The 25,590-nt window shown below is 41.3% G+C and overlaps 1 protein-coding gene across 11 annotated transcripts in view; it reads left to right on the top strand.

Annotated features, from left to right (window-relative positions):
- The window catches only part of CBFA2T2 (CBFA2/RUNX1 partner transcriptional co-repressor 2), a 156,580-nt gene that overhangs the window by 84,248 nt on the left and 46,742 nt on the right, over positions 1-25,590 (top strand). For 2 of the 11 annotated variants that reach the window (XM_034947478.3, XM_055104794.2), the window contains exon 1: positions 20,168-20,252. The exons of the other annotated variants lie outside the window; for them this stretch is intronic. The gene's annotated coding sequence lies outside the window, so the exon portion shown is untranslated. Of the gene's footprint in view, positions 1-20,167; positions 20,253-25,590 lie in introns of those variants that run through there. 11 annotated transcript variants of the gene reach the window in all.

Here is a 25,590-nt window from a genome sequence, read left to right on the forward strand (position 1 = left end):
TATTTTGCTATAGTATGGTCTCTGGAGCTCAGCAGAGCTGCCATTTCTTAGCCATATGACTTGGGACATAATTTTTGACTTCTCTGAGCCTTAGCTTCTGGTTAAATAAAGTGGTAGTGGAGATGGTACCTTCTACTGTCTTAGTGTCATTTAAATAAGAAAATATTTTAGCACCATTCTTTGCGTGTAATAAATGTTTTGTTATTTCTAAATGAATATATGAAGATGGAGAATAATGGTAGCTATTACTATTATAGTTATTTCCTGACTTGTATTTATCCTTCCCAGCAAGAAAGTCTTGTCCTACTCAAATCTTGGGTAAATATGAAACTTGCTTCATTTTCAGTGTGGATTGAGAAGGTGTGTATGGTGTTCCTGGGCATCTGAAGAAAGGCTTTTAAATCAGCTTTCCTTTGTGGTCAGTTGGTCACAAATAACATCAAAATATCAATTGTTAATATTCATATTTATTTTTTCCTTTACAGCTGACTACTTTAGTATTGGTATACCTAATTAAAATTTTTCCACCTCTAAAATTTTTTCTAGGGCAATTTATATATGATTGAATTAATTTACATTGAGTATTAGTTTCCTTGGTTTTTAAAAATAGATCCCCCCAAAATGGTAAGGAGTTGAGAAGTTAAGGCTGTGAGCAAATAGAGAATTTGGGCCTAAAGTTTAATGTGGAAATGAGAAGATGATTTCAATTGATTTGTAGAAAGAACCATAATGAAGGGAATTTTCTTAAGTAAACTTATGTTTGTACCCATTTGCTACTATTTTGCTCTTAGAGCTTTTAGCACTTTCTCCCTGTCGTAAGGTTGTAGAGTTGCCATACTCTGAGATGTCCCACAAGGCTAACACAACAGCCCTCTGCTTGTGGTGCATACAGCTATCATCCAAAGGGGCCAACCACATGACATGGTAGTGTATTTCCAGATGTCATTCTCTCTGTTTGGATGACTTGGGAGCTTAAGAAGGGTATTTTCTCTTGAATAGGAGAAAAATTGTTACTTTGGCATAAGGCCCACTCTGGCACCGTTCCCACATCTGTTATTGATTAGAAGTGAATGCTGGTCAGTCAGGATGCAAGAGTGCTGGTCCGATTATCAAGCTCAGCCTTCAGGATGAAATACTGCAGGAAATCTGAAGGATGGCATAAACTGGCTCTACACAGTCTTTAAAAAGACCCTTTCATAAGCTATTGTACAAAGACCTGGTGTAAAGAAATAGCCTGAGTGATGTCTACATGTTAAGAAGATGCTGTAACATGTACATGTAGGATCTATTCTTAGAGGGGAGCAGTGGAATGGGTGGTGGAATCCTTATGCAATGATTTTTAAAATATATAATAAACATGCACAGATACTAAGTGTTCAACCCAATGAGTGCGTTTTTGTTTTTTTTGGGTTTTTTTTTTTTTTTTTTTTTAAGGAAAGCGTCTCCTTCTGTCGCCCAGGCTGGAGTGCTGTGATTACAGACATAAACCACCATGCTTGGTCTATTCATGTTTTTAATTTTTAAATTTTTATTCAATTTTTTTTAAAATTTAGCGATGGGGTCTCACTGTATTGCCCAGGCTGGTCTCAAACTTCTGGGCTCAAGCAGTCCTCCCGTCTCAGCCTCCCAAAGCATTGGGAATACATACGTAAGCCACTGCACCCAGCCTGTTCATTTTCTTAATGGTGTCTTTTGATGAGCAGAAAACTTTAATTTTCGTGAAGTCTAACTTAGCAGTCTTAAAAATTTTATGGTTTGTGCTTTTTTGCTTACCACCAGGTCATAAGGATATTCTCCTATTCTTTTTGTAGAAATTTTATGGTCCGGGGTATTATTTTATAACCTGTCACGAATCTTTTTTTTTTTTTTTGTATGGAGTGAGAGAGGATTGAGGTTAATTTGTATCTATTTGGACATCGAGTTCCAGCAATATTTGCTAAATAGACTTTTCTTTCTGCATTGAGTTGAGTTGACACCTTTATTGAAACTCACTTTATGTTTGGTGGTTCGTGCTCCAACCCTGTCCTTCTTTTTTGAGATTGCTTTAGCTCTTTGGTGTCCTGAACATATTATACAGACATCTTGGTACATCTTGGTGTCTCTCTCTCTTTTTTTTTTTTTGAGACGGAGTTTCTCTCTTGTTGCCCAGGCTGGAGTGCAATGGCACGGTCTCGGCTCACCGCAACCTCTGCCTCCCATGTTCAAGCAATTCTCCTGCCTCAGCTTCCTGCATAGCTGGGATTAGAGGCATGCACCACCATGTCTGACTAATTTTGTATTTTTTTAGTAGAGACGGGGTTTCTCCATGTTGGTCAGGCTGGTCTCGAACTCCTGACCTCAGGTGATCCATCCGCCTCGGCCTCCCAAAGTGCTAGGATTATGGGTGTGAGCCACTGCGCCTGGCCTCTTTTTTCTTTTTTTAATCTAATGCAGAGATATTCTTGAATTTTAAAAACTTTTACAAAATTGGGAATATACATTTTAGGCATGTAAATTTTTAAATTTTAAGTCCTAACTGTATTTTAACGTTGGTAGCCTATTATTATCAAAACATAGTCATTCTGTGTAACGCAGTAAGAAATATCTAATAGTTGGTTTTAGTTAATAAACTTTACTAAATAAAGCCAGTATATACTATGTACTATGTTCTGGCCACTGGACTTGGCACTTGGAATATGGTGGTGATCAAGATGAACGTGGCCCCAACTCTCGAGAGGCTTACAACCTAAGAGGCCGAAATTGGCCTCTTCTGAAACAAAAATAGACGAACGATGCATTTCAGGCCTTGTGATGTGAACAGAAATTTTTTTATATTCTTCATTACGCAGCAGCTGATAGCAGCATCACAGTTTGATAGGGGCCAGGCACGGTGGTTCATGCCTATAATTCAGCACTTTGGGAGGCCCAGGTGGGCAGATCACTTGGGTCCAGCAGTTCGAGACCAGCCTGTGCAGTGTGGCAATACCCTGTCTCTACAAAATACACAAAAAATTAGCCAGGTGTGGTGGTATGTGCCTGTAGTCCCAGGCTACCTAGGAGGCCAAGGTGGGAGAATCACCCTGAGCCCAAGAGGTTGAGACTGCAGTGAGCAGAGATCACACCACTGTATTCCAGCCTGGGTAATGGAATGAGCCCCTGTCTTTTATTTATTTATTTATTTTTAAAAAGGCAGACTCCATTTGGGTAGGATGTATGTGCAGTATACAGATAACATTGCTGTTTGTTTTTGAATGAAAATGTTTCCTGAAGCCATAGCATGAGTATTGGAATGAGTATATGTGTCTGCCCTCCCTTCCCCTCCCTTGCCCTCCCCTCCCCGTCCTGTCCATCCATCCCGTCCCTCCTTCTTTCCTTCTTTCTTTCCTGTCTTGAGACAGAGTTTCGCTCTGTCACCCAGGCTGGAGTGCAGTGGCGTGATCTCGGTGCACTGAAACCTCCACCTCCCATGTTCAAGTGATTCTCCTGCCTCAGCCTCCTGCTGGGATTACAGGCACACGCCACCACACTTGGCTAATTTTTGTATTTTTAGTAGAGATGGGGTTTCACCATGTTGATCAGGTGGGTCTCAAACTCATGATCTTGTGATCCACCTGCCTTGGCCTCCCAAAGTGCTGGAATGACAGGCATGAGCCACCAGGCCCAGCCATGTCTGTCATTTTCTTTGTTAACCTAATTTCTAAAGATTACTCATCTTTTAAACTTCTTTGAAACAAGTTGTTTCATACCTGTGATTTGTACTGTAACTCAAGGTTTTTTGTTTTTTGTTCTTTGTGTGTGTGTGTCTGTGTGTTTGTCGTCTTTGTTGTTGTTTTGTTTTGTTTGAATCCTGGGGAACCAGAGGTGTTAGCCTATGTTTTAAAACTCACATTTGGCAATGGTATCAACAGCTGTCACACTGAATAATTGTCATGTCATTATAAGGGTTTCTGTTGCTCACTAATCTGTAGGTATAAATCTGGATTTTAACCACATGTGATTGGTAAAAATTAGTTCTTGTGAGAGATTCTATGCTGTGTAGGCCATCTGTTCCCTATTCTCAAACCCAGAATGAAAAGTTAGCCTTAGAATTTGCAAGTCAGTGAACTAAGAGGTATGTTATAATAGGAAGATGGACTGACTGAAGTCTCTGGAGCTAAGCTGGGACCTGTATGTGGGCACTGCTGGCAGAAACATAAGTGTGTGTGGATAAACTCTTCATTAGTGGAAAGGAATCTTCGTTTTCGGCTGATTTTCAGTGGTGGGCATGACCCCAAACAGAATCTGAGATGATGTAATAATCATCTGTGATTTGATTGTACTTATAAGATTCAGCTAAATCTTCCCTTTTTTGTCCCAGTCTACTTGAGATGTACCTTCCTTGAACCCTTATTGCCCAGCTACATCATGAACTCCTTGAAGGTTGGAATATCAGCTTCAAGTTTGTGTCCCAAACACTTAGTACAGTGCTTGGGTCATGTTAGCCTTTTGATGATGTTGATCAAATGAATCAGCAGCCGGGCGCGGTGGCTCACGCCTGTAATCTCAGCACTTTGGGAGGCTGAGGTGGGTGGATCGTCTGAGGTCAGGCGAGACCAGCCTGGCCAACATGGTGAAACCCCATCTCTACTAAAAATACAAAATTAGCTGGGTGTGGTGGCACATTCCTGTAATCCCAGCTACTTGGGAGGCTGAGGCAGGATAATCACTTGAACCTGGGAGGCAGAGGTTGCAGTGAGCCGAGATCACGCCATTGCACTCCAGCCTGGGCAACAAGAGCGAAACTCTATCTCAAAAAAAAAATGAATCAGCAAGGTAACTTCTTGCATTAGGAATGACAGCACAGGCTGGGCGCGGTGGCGTACACCTGTAATCCCAGCACTTTGGGAGGCTGAGGCAGGAAGATCACTTGAGGCCAGGAGTTCAAGACCAGCTTGGCCAGCATGGCAAAACCCCATCTCTACTATGCCGGGTGCGGTGACTCACGCCTGTAATCCCAGCATTTTGGGAAGCCAAGGCAGGCGGATCACTTGAGGTCAGGAATTCGAGACTAGCCTGGCCAACATGGCAAAACCCCATCTCTACTAAAAATACAAACATTAGCCAGGTGTGGTAGCACGTGCCTGTAATCCCAGCTACTCAGGAGCTTGAGGCAGGAGAATCACTTGAACCCAGGAGGTGGATGTTGCAGTGAACGAAGATCGCACCACTGCACTCCAGCCTGGATGACAGAGCAAGACAGTCTAAAAAAAAAAAAAGAGGAAAGACAGCACTACCTTTTATTAAACAACTTCTTTCTTTCCCCATATTCCCTTCTAGTTTTTTCTTATACATGTGCATACTCTTTCCATTTTATTTTCGTGAGTATACATTATATCCAGCTCTTTCCTTTTACATTACATCAAGACCTTTTCTGTGTTGCTATATATTTATCTGTCATTATTTCAGTAGAGAAGTAGACCCAGAATGTGCATTGTTTTTATTAATATCACATGCCATTGTTTCCATTAGATTGTGTTACCATCTAACTATCCTTTGTACAAGAACACTATTGTATCGATTTGAAAAATCAACTGAAAAATCAGTTGTTTTAGTAGTCATTACTACAAAGTTGTAGGTACATGATAATTGACCTTTTCCCAGGGCCAAAGGCCAAGTCCCAAGCCATAACCTTGCCTGGGTTTCATTTTCTTTATCTGGGTGGACTGAGTATATGACTTTATAGTTTAAAGTTCTTTGACTAATCGTTAACCTTATTTGGGGAGATGAAATGATTTTTATGAACCAGTAATTTGAATATAATGTATGATGAAGTTTTGGGGCTTTTTTTCCCTTTAAATTAAATAATTTAGTAAAATTTTTAAAAATTATCTTGTTTCCAAAAACGGATAATTACATATAATTGAAAATGAATTATTTGTTGAATTGGATATATTTAAGTTCTTAAGTCAACTTGTTTGGATTTAGATGGTGACCCAAGTCTACCAGCACTGCATTTAGTAACCATTTCATTAGACAGATGCTGTCTACAGGGTGTGCTGTTGTATTATGCATTCATCCTCAGTACTTGACTGTCCTCTGGGAGGCCAAGTGTCTCAAAATCCTGTAAGTACTTTCCTGTACCCCTTCTCATACCAACCATGCCACACTGTGAACTTGCTGTGTATTTTTCCTTCTTGGTTGCATACCTTCACCATTGTCATTTGGTTTAAGTGATTTTATTTATTTATTTGTTTGTTTGTTTGTATGTTTGTTTATTTATTTATTTATTTGAGACAGAATCTTGCTTTGTTCCCTAGGCTGGAGTGCGGTGGTATGATCTTGGCTCACTGAGACCTCCGCCTCCCAGGTTCAAGTGATTCTCCTTCCTCAGCCTCCTGAGTAGCTGGGACTACAGGTGCCTGCCACTACCCTCAGCTAACTTTTTGTATTTTTAGTAGAGATGAGGTTTTGCCATGTTGTCCAGGCTGGTCTTGAACTCCTGACCTCAGGTGATCCACTTGCCTCAGCCTCCCAAAGTGCTGGGATTACAGGCGTGAGCCACCATGCTGGCCAGATTAAGTGACTTTTTTTTTCTTTTTTTTTTTTGAGACAGAGTCTCACTCTGTCGCCCAGGCTGGAATGCAGTGATGCGATCTTGGCTCACTGCAAGCTCCACCTCCCAGGTTCACGCCATTCTCCTACCTCAGCCTCCCGAGTAGCTGGGACTACAGGCGCCTGGCTAATTTTTTTGGTATTTTTAGTAGAGACAGGGTTTCACCATGTGTTGGCCAGGATGGTCTCGATCTCCTGACCTCGTGAACTGCCCGTCTTGGCCTCCCAAAGTGCTGAGATTACAGGCGTGAGCCACCGCGCCCGGCCTTAAGTGACATTTTTAAGAGTTTAAGATTTTTCCCTCAGCCCATCAGGTAAGCAAGCTCTAGTCAGATTCTTTAGCTGGCTTCTTAGTAGAAGTAATAGCAATAATAATATAGATGATGATGGTCATGATGGCAATTATAACCATAATATATTTTGTAAAATGGTGTGCAGTTTAGAACAGGATTACTAGCATCATTTCCTGATTACAGAACAGGTTGGAGACAGAGGCAGACTTAATTGCTTATTTTATAGAGCTTGAGCCACTTTTGGTGTGTTTAAGCATTTACTATATACCAAAACATGATATCCTTTAAACTACCAGTGGGATTTTGACAGGGTAACTTAGATGCCTTTTATCATATTACCAAGTTGCTGGGATTGTAACCCAGGGCATTTGGTCTAATTTGGGAGCATGTTTCCATTCATCTCTGCTGCTCAGATGGAGAAGGGCTGGGGTTTAGGGCTTCTGACCTCAAACCTTGTTTTTTTTTCTGTCATGCTTGCAGGGTATTTTAAATACCCTGTCCTGTTGTTCCCTCAACCCAAACTACCTGTTAAAATTTTGGTTTTGAAAATGAGGTCCCTATAGCTAGATCATGCTGCCTGTGTGTGAAGAAAGACTAACATGTTAGGAATGCGTGGCATTCCAGTAGGTGTCTAATAATTCTTCTGGAGAGAAGCAAATTTAGTCAAAAAGCAAATGAAAATATTTTATAAGCAATGTTTCAAAATGATTCAAGGAAATTGGTATTTACCTCTTATCCCCATCGTGTCATCAGTTCCATTGTCATGTTCTTTGAATACCGTGAGCATGTGTCTATTTTTTAATAAGTAATTGTAATGATACTACATATATATAGGAAGGTCCCCCCATACAGCGTTGTATTATATGCATTTCGCCAAGTGTTGAATGAATGATCCTTCATAATTACAATTTTTAATGCCTTCACAGTTCACATTGACATGCTGTTCCACCGTTTAATTAACCATTCCCTTGTGGTATAAATTGCTTTTTCCCTTGAGTTGTTTTCTTAAGGACAGATTTCCAGGAGTGAGGTCACACAGTCAAACATTATGAACATTTTTCTAGCAGAGAAATTATTTTTTAACCTCACTAATTGAATGTTGGTACTTTGAAATACATTTATTTCTGTGCTTTTTGTACCTAGTACATTAGTAATTGGATACTGGAACTAATGGAAGCGAACAAGCATGTAGATAATCTAGAAAGCATTATAGTCTTAACTGGAAATACATAATTATTTTCTCTCAAAATTCACCATCCCATTTTGTTATGCTTTGGCAGAGCAATCTAGAACTGTGGCAGAGTGATGGTTGAGGAAATGTGGGGAAATTTATATTAAAACCTTAGCCGTGGTAAATTGAAAGTTAACTTTTGAAGCAAAGCTTAACTGTAGAAGAAAAATAGTGATTATTTCTCATGTTTGTTGCTGAATTCTAGGTTTTATTCTTCTACCTTCTTTGCATATATCTGTCTCTAAAAAGGTAGCTAATTAATGTGTTATGGTAATTTACAGTATGCAAAAGGACTGCCAGTGCGGATGTGATCTGATCAATATTGTGATTATTATCATTATTATCACTGGGTTTTCTTGTTTGTTTTTTTGTTTGTTTTGTTTTTTGAGACGGAGTCTTCCTCTGTCACCCAGGCTGGAGTGCAGTGGCAGGATATCAGCTCATTGCAACCTCTGCCTCCCAGGTTCAAGTGATTCTTGTGCCTCAGCCTCCTGAGTAGCTGGGACTACAGGGACGGGGTTTCACTGTGTTGTTCAGGCTGGTCTTAACTCCTGACCTCATGATCCGCTCGCCTCAGCCTCCCAAAGTGCTGGGATTACAGGGGTGAGCCACCGCGCCCAGCCTATTATCATTGTTATCTCGGTTATAGACATAGGAAAACTGAGGTTCCTGTTGATATTATTGCCAAAACAATGCTCTTGATCTCATTCTATCTTTCTCTGAGGTTTTAAGCAGAACCTGGATATATGTGAGCCATTTATATTCTATAGCAGATTTTTGCATTGGCTGTGAGTTCAAAATAGATAAAAATTTTAAGATTGCTTCAAAGTCAAGAGATTCTATATAATCAAAAATACTTCTTGGTTAAAGCATAAAGGGCCAAGGTGACGTGTTTGGAAAGTATAGATAGAAGGCTCTGAATTAGGGAAAAGTCCTGTAATTCCACAGAGGTATGTATTTTGACCCTTAATTTCTCTTTTCCTTGAAGGTTCATAATTAAAGCACAGAAATTCAGAATTGTCATAGTTTGGAAGCTATGAACTTGAGTGATAGCTTTCTCAAAATATATTGGAGAGTTTCATAGAATTGTCTCTACCTAACTCTGAACTTCACTATTTATTTTATTTTATCTTATTTAATTTTATTTTTGAGTTAGGGTCTTACTCTGTCACCCAGGCTGGAGTGCAATAGTGTGATCACGGCTCACTGCAGCCACAACCACCCAGGCTCCAGTGATTCTGCAACCTAAATTTCCCGAGTAGCTGGGACTACAGGCACCCCCCACCATGCCTGGCGAATTCGATGGCATCTTTTTTAGAGATGAGGTCTCCCTATGTTGTCCAGGCTGTTCTCAAACTCCTGACCTCAGGCAATCCTCCTGCCTTGGCCTCGCAAAGTGCTGGGATTACAGGTGTGAGCCACGGCACCCAGGTTTGTTTTTTCTTTTTTTGTTTTGTTTTGTTTTGTTTTGTTTTGTTTTGAGATGGAGTCTTGCTCTGTCGCCAGGCTGGAGTGCAGTGGCACGATCTCGGCTCACTGCAACCTCTGCCTCCTGGGTTCAAGTGATTCTCCTGCCTCAGCCTCCCGAGTAGCTGGGACTACAGGCGCCTGCCACAACGCCCGGCTAATTTTTCGTGTTTTTGGTAGAGACAGGCTTTCACTGTGTTAGCCAGGATGGTCTTGATCTTCTGACCTCGTGATCCGCCCCCCTCGGCCTCCCAAAGGGCTGGGATTACAGGCGTGAGCCACCGCGTCTGGCCAATTTTTGTACTTTTAGTAGAGACAGGGTTTCACCATGTTGGCCAGGATGGTCTCAATCTCCTGACCTCATGATCCGCCTGCCTCAGCCTCCCAAAGTGCTGGGATTACAGGCATGAGCCACTGCGTCCAGCCCCATACCCAGTTTTAATTATATTTTCTTAACTGGACCTATGTGGAAAAGAGGTTGTATGCTTCCAAGACAACAATTGAATTATTTCACATGTATTTCCTTTTAACTTGTTATGTCTGGGCTGTTTTGGCATTTAAAGCCATTAATCTCAACTCATGATTTCTGTCCCAAGGAAAATGAGAGTCAGATGTTCACATCTGGACCATTTGTTTCATTCAAGTAGTTGAAATTGCATTAGAAAATTTTGATAGTGATAAAGTCAAGAATTTAGAATGAATCATTGAATCCTTCCATTGAAAGGGAAGATCAAAACCTCCAACTTAATGTAGAACTATAGACTGAGAGAACTATTACTTTTTGTTGATTTTTCTTAAACAACATTACTGAGGTATGATTGACATGTTAAAAAGCTGTACATATTTAACATATACACCTCCATGCATTTGGGAATAAGTACACCCCTGTGAAGCCATCAACACAAAAGTTTCCTCTTGACCCCTTTATTATTTTTTTGTGTGTATGGTATGTAGCTATTTTAAAGTATTGTTAGTCTTTGTTTTAACTTTGTTGAAGTGTTAATTAAAATGATGAACTTGCAGAAGAAAAAGTGAACATTTTAAACTATTTTTTATAAATAGAATAGAAACTTAGGTGCAAATGAAGAAATATATATATAAAAATATATATAGATCAACAAATGAATAATGAACAAATATATATGTTAATGTAACATATATTAATATAATATATATGTTAACCACAAAAGTACCATGGCCATTCAGCTCGTGATATGTATTTCTTTCTTTTACCTTTATTTTTGGCCTGTTTGAAAGATTCATGCTACATTATATTTTCCTTTATTCCTTAGATTACTTTAAAGAACAACACTATAATTAAGAGCAGTACACCCTAACCAAGTAAGGTTGATCACACAATGGCAAGGATAGTTCAACATTAAGAAGCTGAAAAGGGCTGGGCGTGGTGGCTCACGCCTGTAATCCCAGCACTTTGGGAGGCTGAGCCAGGTGTATCACTTGAGGTCAAGAGTTCGAGACCAGCTTGACCAACATGATGAAACCCGTCTCTAGTAAAAATGCAAAAATTAGCCAGGCATGGTGGCAAGTGCCTGTAATGCCAGTTACTCTCTGAGGCAGGAGAATCACTTGAATCCAGGAGGCAGAGGTTGCAGTGAGCCAAGATCGCGCCACTGCACTCCAGCCTGGAGGACAGAGTGAGACTTCCCCTCAAAAAAAAAATAAAAATAAAAACAAGAAGCTGAAAGGAGGAAAAAAAACCCATTTCCATAAATACATCCCTTCCCCTAAAAAAAATGCATGATTAAGCCGAAGACCTATTTCTAATAAAAACAAGTAAAAAGCAAGTTTGTGGTAAGTAGAAACTTCAAGGTTATACATGCAAAACATGTGGCTTAAACTAGAGCTGCAACATAAAAGTGGTGAAGAACAGCAGAGGACAGTTGGAGCTGTGGGAGATGCACAAATGAATGCCTCTGGCATGGAGCTTCAGGGTTGAAAATCAAACACTAGAAGTCCAGCCAGGCACAGAGAGCAGCCAGTTGCTGAGGGGACATCTCCCTTTGTCTTTATCTGTTGTGGAGATGTTTGGTAGTGCCATACCCCCAATGCATTGTAATAAAGCACTCCATTTGTATATGCATCTTAATAGTCCTCAATGATTTAGGCCCCCAAAATGATCAGTTAAGAGAGTTACCTTTATTTTGTTTACTTTCAAAAAAATAAGAATAAACCCAAACTCAATTCTTAATTTCTCAGCCTGAACAGTGTGAGGTCATAGTTGTCCAGATTTCTCTGGAAACGAGTAAAGATGAATTCGTTTCTTTGTCATGGGTCTGTACTATAGGTTGTTCTCTTTTTATTTCATTTGATTGTAAACAGCAACTCTGGCAGCTGGGCAATATTGAATGATTGCTGTAAACAAGGAAACAGACTTTGAGGAGGAAATATCCCCACTATCAGAGAGCTAACAGAGCCTCAATTTCAATCCTGATCTGTCTGAATCCAGCCACTGCCTCATACCCACACCAGAGCTGTTCAATTGAAATATAATGTAAGCAACAAATAGAGGCCACATATGTAATTTTAAATATTCTTTTAACCTTATTTTTTAAAAAAGAAACAGGTGACATTCCATTTGATAATATGTTTAATATACTAAGAAATTTCAATATATAATCATTATAAAATTATTAATGAGCTTGTTTACATTCCTTTCCTTAGTACTGTTTGAACCTTGGGGTCTGGCATGGTGGCTCACGCCTGTAATCTCAGTGCTTTGTGAGGCCAAGGTGGCAGGATCACTTGAGGCCAGGAGTTTGAGACCAGCTAGTGAGACCCTATCTCTAAAAAAAAAAAATAGAAAAATTAGCTGGACATGTTGGCATGCACCTATAGTTCCAGCTACTTGGGAGGCTGAGGTGGGAGGATCTCTTGAACCCAGGAGGTTCAGGCTGCAGTGAGCCTAGGTTATGTGACTGCTCTTCCAGCTTGGACGATGCTGTCTCATCTTTTTTTACCAAAAAAAAATAAAAAAAAATCTGCAATCCTTTTTTCCTGTGCACAAACAGCTTCCAGAAAATAGTTAAAAGAAACCATCAAACCCTAAGGTAATTTTTTTTAAGTACCTGTTGGCCCAAACAGAGGGCTTAATTAGCGGAAACTCTTAGAAACCAGATTGAGTTAAACACATCTAGCTTTGTTTTTTTCTTGGCCCCCCCCAAAGGCTATGCGCATGCCCCAGGAATATACTTCTTTGATTGGGCACAATAAGATTGTTTTCTTCAAATATTTGAGAGTGGTAGGACCCCAGAAGAACTCTTACCAACTGATGGTGAGTGCCAAGATCTTCTCATTTATCTGGCAGTGGCATATTCCATCTCTGCAGCAAGGTGAAGCCCTGGGTGCTAGAAGTTCCTTCACAGAACCTAGGTGTCAGCCAGTCATGGATATTGTCCTGTGGCTTCCCATAATGGAAGAAAGCTAGATCTTTGCTTCGTGCTACTCCTGAGCATGCAATTTTGATTTTTGTGGTTCTCCATCTCAAAACAAAAGCTGATGGGCTGACTGGGCCTTTCTTTGCGCTGGGGGAATATTAAAAACTCGGTTTTTCAAATATTAAGGTACATGGAGCCAGGTGGAACCCAGGCTCTTTTAAAGATTGATGAGGGCAGGTGCAGTGGCTCTCGCTTGTAATCTGAGCACTTTGGGAGGCCGAGGCAGGCAGATCACTTGAGACCAGAAGTTTGAGACCAGCCTGGCCAACATGGTGAAACCCCATCTCTACTAAAAAGAAAATAAAAATTTGCCGGGTGTGGTGGCAGGCATCTGTTAATTCCAGCTACTTGGGAGGCTGAGGCAGGAGAATCACTTGAACCCGGGAGGCAGAAGTTGCAGTGAGCCGAGATCACACCATTGCACTCCAGCCTGGGCAACAAGAGTGAAACTCCCTCTCAAAAAAAAAAAAAAAAAAAGTACTGATGAATAGCTGGGCACGGTGGCTCACACCTATAATTCCAGTGCTTTGGGAGCCCAAGACAGGTGGATCACTTGAGGCCAGGAGTTCGAGACCAGCCTGGCCAACATGGTGAAAACCCATTTCTACTTAAAATAGAAAAAAGTAGTAGTCCCTGCTGTAGTCCCAGCTACTGGGGAGGCTGAGACACGAGAATTGCTTGAACCCGGGAGACCGAGGTTGAAGTGAGCCGAGATCCCACTACTGCACTCCAGCCTGAGCAACAGAGTAAATCTCAAAAAAAAAAAAAAAGAAAAAAATGATGAATAAATATGTACAAAAAGAAAAGAAAAATATTTATCACATCCAAGTTAACTGAGGATGGCAATGTAATTAAAAAGAATGTTTTGAACTCACAATTGGCTTTGTGGTTACCTTACTACTTGAAAGACGGGACTGGGCACATATACCATTTCATTGGACAAACTTATTTTTACTTAATAGAATATAATTAAAATGCAAAAGTTAATAGCACATTAAAGTTTAATAGTTTTCTTTGAGACAGAGACATTCTCTGCTCTCTTTTGCTCCTCAGACTGGTCTTCGTAGTCTTCAGGTTGCTAAAATCTGATACTCTCCCAAGTCCATTCTCATGAACAATTCTACATCCCAATTGTGGCGGGGTGGGAGAGGGGGGCCTCCTGTAAGTCATGGTCATTCTGTGTTCATGCTGTCTCCATTTCCAAAAACGCTCCAGAATCTCTAGATATATTTAAATCTTCCCCAACACACTTGGTCCAACATGTTGCTTCTGTTTTCATTGTCTGTCACCATGCCTAGGGCACAGCAAACAAGAGTAGTGGATTGATAACAAGTGTTAGTTGATGAACATGAAAAAAACAACATAGGCCGGGCCCAGTGGCTCATGCCTGTTATCTCAGCACTTTGGGAGGCTGAGGTGGGCGGATCACGTGATGTCAGGAGTTTGAAACCAGCCTGACCAACATGGTGAAACCCCGTCTCTACTGAAAATACAAAAATTAGCCAGGCATCATGGCACGCGTCTGTAATCACAGCTACTGTGGAGGCTGAGGCAGGACAATTGCTGGAACCTGGGAGGCGGAGGTTGCAGTGAGCCAAGATGACAAGAACAAAACTCTGTCTCAAAAAAAAAAAATATATATATATATATATAATTATGTAAAAATTATATATATAAGTATGTAAAAATTATATATATAATTATGTAAACATTATATATATAAAATTATGCTATGTAGTTCTGTTAATGCATGATATTATAAAAGCACAGTTGTAAAAAGGTTACATTTACTCTAATTCTAGGCCACAGACTATTCAGTTAGTCCTAAAAATTCATGCAACATCGCCAGGCATTGTGGCACATCCCTCTAGTCCCAGTTACTTGGGAGGCTGAGGATCACTTGAGCCCAAGAGTTTGAGGTCAGCCTTGGTAACAAAGCCAGACCTAGTGTCTTCGAGAAAAAAAATACAAAATTCATGCAACATTACTTGACACTAGGGAGACACTAAGTAAGTATGAAGATGGAGTTATATGAATGGGTCACTGCCACTTAAAAAAACCCCTCAAAAATACATGAACTATTAATGAGTTGTCATGCATATAAGGAAGACAGAATAATGTCTTATATATCATGACTCCATTAACCTCTATAAAGAAGCTGAATATCTACATCTTAAAATTGTAGACTAATGGAGACATTATTTAGTTTATATTAACTCTCTACCTAGGCTTTTCCATTGTAAAGAAGCTATATTTATCTAGATCCATCCTCCCCCATACACACAGAGCTGTTTTTCTTTCACATTGAAAAATTATGGCCAGGCACCCTGGCTCATGCCTGTAATCCTAATAGTTGTGGGAGGCCAAGGCAGGCAGATCACTTGAGGCCAGGAGTTGGAGACCAGCCTGGCCAACAAGGTGAAACCCCATCACTACTAAGAATGCAAAAATTAGCTGAGCTTGGTGGCATGTGCCTGTAATCCCAGCTACTCAGGAGGCTGAGGCAGGAGAATTGCTTGAACCCAGGAGGCAAAGGTTGCAGTGAGCCGAGATTGTGCCACTGCACCCCAACCTGGGCGACAGAGTGAGATTCCATCTCAAAAACAAAAAACAAAAAAAACCTGTTACATAATAAACTGATTTGCAAATCTCTTGACTGGATTTTTTTTTTTTTTTTGAGACAGAGTCTCACTGTGTTTCCCAGGCTGTGCAGTGACATGGTCTCAGCTCACTGCAACCTTCGCCTCCTGGGTTCAAGTGATTCTCCAGTGTCAGCCTCCCGAGTAGCTGGGATTACAGGCACCTGCCACCACGCCTGGCTAATTTTTGTATTTTCACTAGAGACGGGGTTTTGCCATGTTGGCCAGGCTGGTCTCGAACTCCTGACATCAGGTGATCTGCCTGCCTCCGCCTCCCAAAGTGCTGGTATTACAGGCATGAGCCAACGCACCCAACCTTCTGACTGGTTTTTAATACAAGATAGCTAGATTTTTATATCTGCTTCTGCATTAATCATGTAATCTCTGTAAAAAGCTACCATTCACTCATGAAAGAGAGTAAAAAGGATAAATGACCTCTTCTTGCTACGATTATGAAAATTGTTTTGACCTTTCCCCTTCTGTCCACACATATCCTAAAGGGTCTCCAGGGCCCCCAATGGTCCCAGGACCATATTTTGAGAACTGCTGAGTAGATCATGGCATTCAAGCCAAGGTAAGTTTATGTTTTATTGTAAGAGCAATAGGAAGCCATTAGAAGAGTTCAGGTCTGTGGGAAGATCTGTTTTAGGTTTTAACTCAGCACTTTGGATACTACGTGATGAATGGACTGAAGGGGTTAAAAGCAGAAGCAGAAAGAATAGTTAGGAGGCAGATGAAGCAGTCCAGGTGAGAGATGACAGTGGCTAAATTCTAGCAATAGAGATGGGAGACATGACATACTGTGACATATTTAAGAGCTGGACTGTCAGAATTTACTGCTATATTTCTTTCTTTTCTTTTTTTTTTTGAGACGGAGTCTCACTCTGTTGCCCAGGCTGGAGTGCAGTGGCACGACCTCGGCTCACTGCAACCTCTGCCTCCTGGGTTGGAGCAATTCTCCTGCCTCAGCCTCCCGAGTAGCTGGGACTACAGGCGTCTGCCACCACACCTGTCTAATTTTTATGTTTTTAGTAGAGACAGGGTTTCACTGTGTTAGCCGGAATGGTCTCGATCTCTTGACCTCGTGATCCTCCTGCCTCGGCCTCCCAAAGTGCTGGGATTACAGGTGTGAGCCACCGAGCCCGGCCTACTGCTAGATTTCCTCTAGAAGGTTCTGTGTTCCGCAGACATTTAGCACAGATGTATCAAATGCTGGAACCCAAGAGACCTGGGTTTTTGAATCGTAGGAAAGCCATTAACTAGCTGTGTGAGAAATTGATAGCGTTTTTCCCTGTCTCCAGAAAAAAAAGTGAGGTTTATTTTTGGCCAAGAAGACTAAAGTTAGCTGATGCTCCATCAGTCTCAGATTCTTTGAGTTCTCTGACTTTGGCTGCATATGTGTGGCCCAGGCAGTAATGTGACACACCTTTAAGTGGTTGGGATTCAGTCGATTTTGATTGTGGTAGGGGTGGCTTCCATACAAAGGCAAGATGCTTATCAAATTTAATTTAAGTCTTTTCTGTTCATGTGAGAAATACTAAGTTGGTGGAGACCTGAAACAGATGGTGTGCAGTTGGAGTAGATAACTATATTATTCTAAATAAATATTTGCTGGAGCTGGGAAGCAACAATCCATATTTCATTTTTTCCCTATTTACATTTTCAGGTCAGCTGTGTTGCTACTGTTTTTAACTTGCATTAAAGTTATCAACAGACTTGGCAATTACAATATATCTTTAAATGTTGAAATAATTAGCATTGGAAGAGACCCTCAGCACGTAGTGCTGTAATGATTCTTAATGCATTTCTGGTGGATAGCTGTCTAATAATATCTTACACTTGATAAATTTTTTTTTTTGAGTCGGAGTCTCACTTTGTCACCCAGGCTGGAGTGCAGTGGCCCAATCCCGGCTCAGTGCGACCTCTGCCTCCTGGGTTCATGTGATTCTCCAGTCTCAGCCTCCTGAGTAGCTGGGACTACAGGCGCACACCACCACGCCCAGCTGATTTTTCTATTTTTAGTAGAGACGGGGTTTCACCACGTTGGCCAGGATGGTCTCGATCTCTTGACCTTGTGATCCGCCCACCTCGGCCTCCCAAAGTGCTGGGATTACAGGCATGAGCCACTGCGCCTAGCTTAAAAATCTTATACAGTACTTGTTTTTCAATTTTCATTTTTTTTTAATTTATTTTTTTTGAGAGCGGGCCTTGCTCTGTCACCCAGGCTGAAGTGCAGTGGCACAATCTCGGCTCACTACAACCTCTGCCTCCCAGGCTCAGGCAATCCTCCCAAGGAGCTGAGACTATAGGTGTATGCCACCACTCCCAGCTAAATTTTTGTATGTTTTGTAGAGATCAGGTTTTGCCATGTTGGCCAGGCTGGTCTTGTACTTCTGAGCTTACTCGATCCACCTGCCTCAGCCTCCCAAAGTGCTGGGATTACAGACGTGAACCACCATGCCTGGCCTACAGCACTTTTTAATCTGTTACTTTATTTGCCTTTTAACACCTCCCTTCCTCTGTTTTACAAATGAAGAAACCAAGGCTCTGGCATGACTTGTCCAGGGTTCCACAGTAGCTGATAAATTGGCAGAAAAATCAGGATTCACAGTCACAGTTTCATGCCCAGTTTTCTTTCTTCCACAATAGCCTACCTTTGACTATTCAAGAATATAAATCTCTAGCTGGTCTGGAATTTGGCTGTTTTGCCAAACTGACCTTTTCATCTCATCTTTTGCTGCATACAGCTTTTTATATTTACTGTATATTCTGTTTCAGCTAAGAGATGGTCTTAAATTGAGGGAGTAATGAAAATTTTATATTAACTCTTTCCTGGCTTAAGGTGCTGTAGCCACTGTATCTGTCTCAGTTAAGTTCTGGGGCGAGATCTGTGTGCAGTCTCTTAAATGTTAATATATTCTTTGTTACACATAATATACTTGTTCTCACCTTCATTGTACCTGTATTCTTAATGATACTTTGATGAAAGCAGGTTTTCAAATAAGTAGGTTTAAAAAGGCATTTTATTAATCACTGTTCTAATCATTATAATAACCTAAACAGCTAGCATGTATTCCTATGCTCTTTGTATATTTATTCTTGAAATTCACAGTGCTTACAGCCCGGTAGATTATACTCTTTACTTGGCTTCTGGTTTTTCCCCTTATTTCCTTGGCTTTTCTTTTTCAGTCTCTTTTTTTAGTTTCTTGTCTTTCATGATCTCTAAGAGTGGAAATACCTGGAGATCTGTACCCACTTCTAGTAAGATACCTGTTCTCAGGCTTTCCGTAGAATCTATATGCCATTAATTGAAAATATTTCATCACAACTTCAGACTTTCCCACCCCAGGCCTCAGCTCCACACTTTTATATCCAGCTGCTTATCCAGCATTTCTATTAGAATATCTACTGAGCATTTTAAAGGTAATCCTGATATTCAGTTGCTCTTCCCCCATTTTCCTTTACCAGTTCCTCCTTCTTAGTAAATGGTAACTTCATCCTTCCAGTTGCTTAGGCTAAAAACCTCAAAATTGTTTCTTGACCTCTGTTTTTTTTTTTTTTTCTTTCTTTTTTTCAGTCTCATCTGTCAACCAGGCTAGAGTACAGTGGCACAATCACAGCTCACTGCAGCCTGAAACTCCAGGGCTGAAGGAATCCTCCTGTCTGAGCCTCCAAAGCAGCGGAATTATAGGCAAGCACTCTCACACCTGGCTAATTTTTTTTTGGTTTTAATTTTGTGGAGCCGGGGTCTTGCCATCTTGTCCAGGCTGGTCTCAAACTCTGGACTCAAGCCATCCTCCCACCCTCAGCCTCACAAAGTGCTGGGATTAGAGATATGAGCCACTGTACCCGGCCTTTTGACCTCTATTTTGTATTTATTTTTTATTTATTTACTGCTGTCACCTCAGTAGTAGAAGACTTAGTAGTTACTCGAATAATTTTGAATAAATAGATGAGAAAATTCTAAGATTCAATTTAGGAAAAGTTACTCAAATTCCTTATTTAGCTGCATTCCACTACCTGGGGGTTATGTTAAGACAGGGGTCTCCAATCCTCAGGCTGCATACCGGTATGGATCTGTGACCTGTTAGGAACCGTGTGGCACAGCAAGTGGTGAGCCAGTGCATTACCGCCTGACCTCTGCCTCCTGCCAGATCAGCCATGGCATTAGATTCTTATTAGGAGGGCAATCCCTGTTGTTAACTGGACATGTGAGGGATCTAGGTTGTGCACTCCTTATGAGAATCTAATGCCTGATGATCTGAGGTGGAACAGTTTCATCCTGAAACCACTCCCTACCCCACCCCCGGTTAGTGGAGTGCAATGGCACGATCTCAGCTCACTGCAACCTCCTTTTGTAGTTCTTCGGTAGGTACATGGCCTCCCAAGTAGCTGGGACCACAGGTGCATGCCACTGTGCCCAGCTAATTCTTTTATTTTTTTAAAAGACAGGGTCTCATATCGGGGAATCTGCCCCAATATTCACGTAGGTTCTTTTCTATTTTCCTTTAGCGTCGACCAGCTTGAGAAATAAAGGGACAGAGTACAAAAGAGAGAAATTTTAAAGCTGGGCGTCCAGGGGAGACATCATATGTCGGTAGGTTCCATGATGCCCCACAAGCCGCAAAAACCAGCAAGTTTTTATTAGGGAGTTTCAAAAGGGGAGGGAGTGTGCGAATACGTGTGGGTCACAGACATCAAGTACTTTACAAGGTAATAGAATATCACAAGGCAAGTGGAGGCAGGGCAAGATCACAGGACCACAGGACCGGGCAAAATTAAAATTGCTAATGAAGTTAGCACCATTGTCATTGATAACATCTTATCAGAAGACAGGGTTTTGAGATAAACCAGTCTGACCAAAATTTATTAGGCGGGAATTTCCTCTTCCTAATAAGCCTGGGAGCACTATGGGAGACTGGGGTCTGTTTCACTCCTGCAGTCTCGACCATAAGAGACAGGCGCACCTAGGGGGGCCGTTTATAAGCCTATACATCCAGGCGCGTATTCTCTTTCCCAGGGATGTTCCATGCTGAGAAAAAGAATTCAGTGATATTTCTCCCATTTGCCTTTGAAAGGAGAGAAATATGGCTCTGTTCTGCCCGGCTCATCAGCGGTCAGAGTTTAAGGTTATCTCTCTTATTCCCTGAACAATTGCTGTTATCCTGTTCTTTTTTCAAGGTGCCCACATTTCGTATTGCTCAAACACACCTGCTGTACAATTTGTGCAGTTAATGCAATTATTACAGAGTCCTGAGGCGATATACATCCTCCTCAGCTGACAGGATTAAGAAATTAAAGTAAAGACAGGCATAGGAAATCACAAGAGTATTGATTGGGGAAGTGATAAGTGTCCATAAAATCTTTACAATTTATGTTTAGAGATTGCAGTAAAGACAGGCATAAGAAATAAAAGTATTAATTTGGGGAACTAATAAATGTCCATGAAATCTTCACAATCCACCTTCTTCTGCCATGGCTTCAGCCGGTCCCTCCATTTGGGGTCCCTGACTTCCCACAGCAGTCTCACTTCATTGCCCAGGCTGGTTTTCCAGCTTTTTAATCAGTTATAGCAGAAGTCAGTAAACTGTGGCCCACTGTCGGCCAGGCATGGTGGCTTACGCCTGTAATCCCAGCACGTTGGGAGGCCGAGGCAGGTGGATTGCCTGAGCTCAGGAGTTCGAGACCAGCCTGGGCAGCAGGGTGAAACTCCATCTCTACTAAAATACAAAAAAATTAGCTGGGCTCAGTGGCATGTGCCTGTAGTCCCAGCTACTTGGGAAGCTGAGGCAGGAGAATTGCTTGAACCCAGGAGGCGGAGGTTGCAGTGAACAGAGATGGCGCCACTGCAATACAGCCTGGGCGACAGTGAGACTCTGTCTCAAAAGAAAAAAAAAACCTGTGGCCCACTGTCCATTTTTGTGAATAAAGATTGATTACAACACAGCCAAGCCCATTTATTTGTATATTGTCTATAGTGTGCTACAATAGAGCAAAAAAATATTTACTGTCTTGCCTTTGGCAGGAAAAGTTTCCTGATTCCTGAGCTATAATAATGATAAATTAATTTTCCAGTATATGTATAAACATGGAATGTAAAAAATTTATTTTTTCTATCAGTGTTAGTACATGTTAAAGTATTAATTTTGTTTTAATTGTGCTCCATCTTCTATCTTCAAAGGTCCTTATAAAATACTTTCTGGTAATTTCCCTTTTTTTTTTTTTTTTTGAGACGGAGCCTTACTGTGTTGCCCAGGCTGTAGTGCAATGAATGGCATGATTTTGGCTCACCGCAACCTCCACCTCCCAGGTTCAAGTGATTCTTCTGCCAGCCATAGCCTCCTGAGTAGCTGGGTTTACAGGTGCCCACCACCATGCCTGGCTAATTTTTTGTATTTTTAGTAGAAACGGGGTTTCACCATGTTGGCCAGGCTGGTCTTGAACTCCTGACCTCAGGTGATCCACCCACCTCAACCTCCCAAAGTGCTGGGATTACAGGCGTGAGCCACTGTGCCCAGCCTCTGGTAATTTCTTTGAGTCCTTATGTCTCCATTTTTGTTGAATGATAAATTGTTTGTCATTATAAACAGTTGTTCCTGGCCATCTCGGCATATGAAGCCTGCGTGTTATTAGGAAGTTGGATGTGTTGTCAGATTTGTGGCAGAGTTACAAAGATGGTAAATGCTCATCCTTAAGCATGTACTATGTCCATAATCAGTTTAGCCACCTTTATAAGGCTATAAATGTAACAGTAATTTTGATGTTTCTTCCTCCATCTTTAGCAAGTTAGAATTATCACTTTTGGAAAGTCTTTTTTTTTTTTTTTTTTTGTGATGGAGTCTTGCTGTTGTCCAGGCTGGAGTGCAGTGGCACCATCTCAACTAACTGCAACCTCCACCTCCTGGGTTCAAGCAGTTCTTCTGCCTCAGCCTCCTGAGCAGCTGGGATTACAGACGCCTGCCACCATGCCCAGCTAATTTTTGTTTAGTAGAGATGGGGTTTCACCATGTTGGCCAGGCTCATCTTGAACTCCTGACCTCAGGTGATCTGCCTGCGTTGGCCTCCCAACGTGCTGGGATTACAGGTATGAGCCACTGCACCCGGCCTGGAAATTCTTACCATAGGACAATTACACATTCAGAACATTTACCTATCCTTGGCAGTGATTGAAGAGAGGCTATGGTCCAGGAAATCTTTTCCCTGATTTTTCCTTCAGCTGTGATACCACCTCTTGGGGCACTATTCAAACTATATCCCATGTGCTACCTGGAGAGCCCATGTAGCCTTTCCAGCAAACACCTTAACATTGTGTTAAGACTTGCCTGGCCGTCGTACATGGTAATGTTTCTATTTCTTTATTTTCCCAGTACTGTATGTCTGTCTTTCCCATAAGTGAGGTCCCTCGCTACCTTCATCTCTGAACTTCCCTAAGGCCTGGCAAATCCAGGACAGTCAAGTAGATTGGGATCTGGATCCTCAAAATTCAGGACCAAATTATTGGAAATAATCCAATTGTTCATTGACAAGGGATTGTTTAAATGAACTATGGTACCTCTTCAAAGTGTATTATCATACTGTTTTTTAAAATTGTGGAATTAAGAATTCCAGGACATATTGTGATATTATAAAACACAATAATAGAACCAAAAAAAAAGGAACATAATTTGTATGTGGTGTAGATTAGTTGTCTATTCCTGCATAACAAACCATGTCAGAACTTCATGGCCTAAAATGATAAGCCTCCCCGCTCCCTTCTGTTAGTCTAATCCGCCCACCTTAGTCTCCCAAAGTCTTGGGATTACAGGCAGGAGCCACCCACGCCCAGCCTGAGAGTCTGATTTTTGGTTTTTTTGTGGGTTTTTTATTGTTGTTGTTGTTTTTTGTTTGTTTGTTTTTAGACAGAGTCTTGCTCTGTCGCCCAGACTGGAGTGCAGTGGTGCGGTCTTGGCTTATTGCAGCCTCTGCCTCTCGTGTTCAAGCGGTTCTCCTGCCTCAGCCTCCTGAGTAGCTGGGATTACAGGTGTGTGCCACCACGCCCAACTCATTTTTGTATTTTTAGTAGAGACAGGGTTTCACCCTGTTGGCCAGGCTGATCTTGAACTCCTGGCCTCAGGTGATCCGCCCGCCTCAGCTTCCCAAAGCGCTGGGATTACAGGCATGAGCCACCGTGCTCAGCCTGGAGTCTGATTTTTTTATAAAGCAATGGATTTAATGGCTTCCTTGGCCAGCTTCTTTGGAATGATCAGTGTTCCTGTCATTATAGGAAAGATCTCTATATGGATCTTTATAGATAGATCTAATATAGAAAGATCTATATTCTGCATATTTTCTCAGTCATGATAAACAGGAACACTTGACCAAATCTTCTACCCCACACAGCATAGATAACATCTCAAACTCGGTAAACTGTTATTCTAATAGATTTTTTTTTTTTTTGAGACAGGGTCTCACCCTGTCACTCAGGCTGGAGCACAGTGGTGTGATCACAGCTCACTGCAGCCTCGACCTCCTGGACTCAGGTGATCCTCCCACCTCAGCCTCATGAGTAGCTGGGACCACAGGCATGCGCCACCACATCCAGCTAATTTTTTTGTTGTTTTTGGAGAGATGAGGTCTCCCTGTGTTGCCCAGCCTGTTCTCAAACTCTGGGCTCATCCTCGTGTCTAGCAATTCTCCCATCTCAAGGTGGTTTGGATTACAGGCATGTGCCATCATGCCCAACCATAATTCTAATATATTTTAAAATATGATTCAAGTAAAACATGTGAGAGTATCTGCTGTATACCCACCATTGTTATGTCCATTATGGTACCCTTCATATAAACCTGTGTTGAAATATCCCCAGGGACAGATAAAGAAAACCACTGTCACACAACTAGTGAGTGATGGAGCATTCTTCACATCAGGCTCACCTTTTGCCTCAACATGCTTTCTCCTTGAGACCTAAATTTTTCTTCTTTCCAATTGCTTGGGAGTAGCCTTTCCCTTCGGATAACCTCATTATTTTCTTATCTTGTATTTACACCTCTGCTCTCTGCCAGTCTCTGATTAAAAAAAAAAAACAAAACTCAAAAGCAATTTATAATGATTTGTAAATGCCCTTGATTGTGGGCAGTTTATCATGGAAGATTCTTCTCAAGTAGCACATTTCTGGGATGTCAGTCAGTAATACAGTGGTTCCCCCTTACCCACGTGGAATATGTTCCAAGACCTCCGGTGGATGCCTGAAACCATGGGAAGTATTGAACCCTACATACATTCCTTTTGGACTGTAACTGAGCCTATGAGATGCAACAGCAAAATGAGCACAAACGTCTTTTTCCTTCTTACAGTAGATGTCAGCAACCTCAGCATAGGAATTTTTTCTTTCCTTACGAAGTCAAGAACTTCTGCCTTTTCACTTAGTACTTTACAGCTTCACTTTGGTGTGTCCGAATTGCCAGCATCACTCCTCTTTTACTTTGGGGCCATTATTAACTAATAATCAGGGTTACTTGACCACAAGCACTGCAAAACCATGACAGTTCATCTGATGGTAACCGAGATGGCTACTAAGTGACTTATGGTCGGGTAGTGTATACTCCGGACAAAGGGATGATTCACATCCCAGTTGGGATGGTGTGAGATTTCATCACACTATTCAGTACGGTGCTCAATTTAAAACTTATGAATTGTTTATTTCTGAAATTTTCCATTTGATATTTTTGGACTTTGGTTGACTGTAGGTAACTGAAACCGTGGAAACTGAAACTTCAGATAAGAGGAAGACTGCTGGGTGTTCAGTGTTACTTTCCTGTGGAGCTACAGAATAGTTCTACTCTTTAGTTTCATCTTTGATTCTTTAAATTCCTATGTAGGAAAAAATATCACTGCTATCACACAGAGAACTGTTTATTACTTTATTCTTTCATCTGTTTTCTGTTTTCAGGATATCC

The sequence above is a fragment of the Pan paniscus genome, chromosome 21 (assembly GCF_029289425.2).
Source record: "Pan paniscus chromosome 21, NHGRI_mPanPan1-v2.0_pri, whole genome shotgun sequence".
Lineage (NCBI taxonomy): Eukaryota > Metazoa > Chordata > Mammalia > Primates > Hominidae > Pan > Pan paniscus.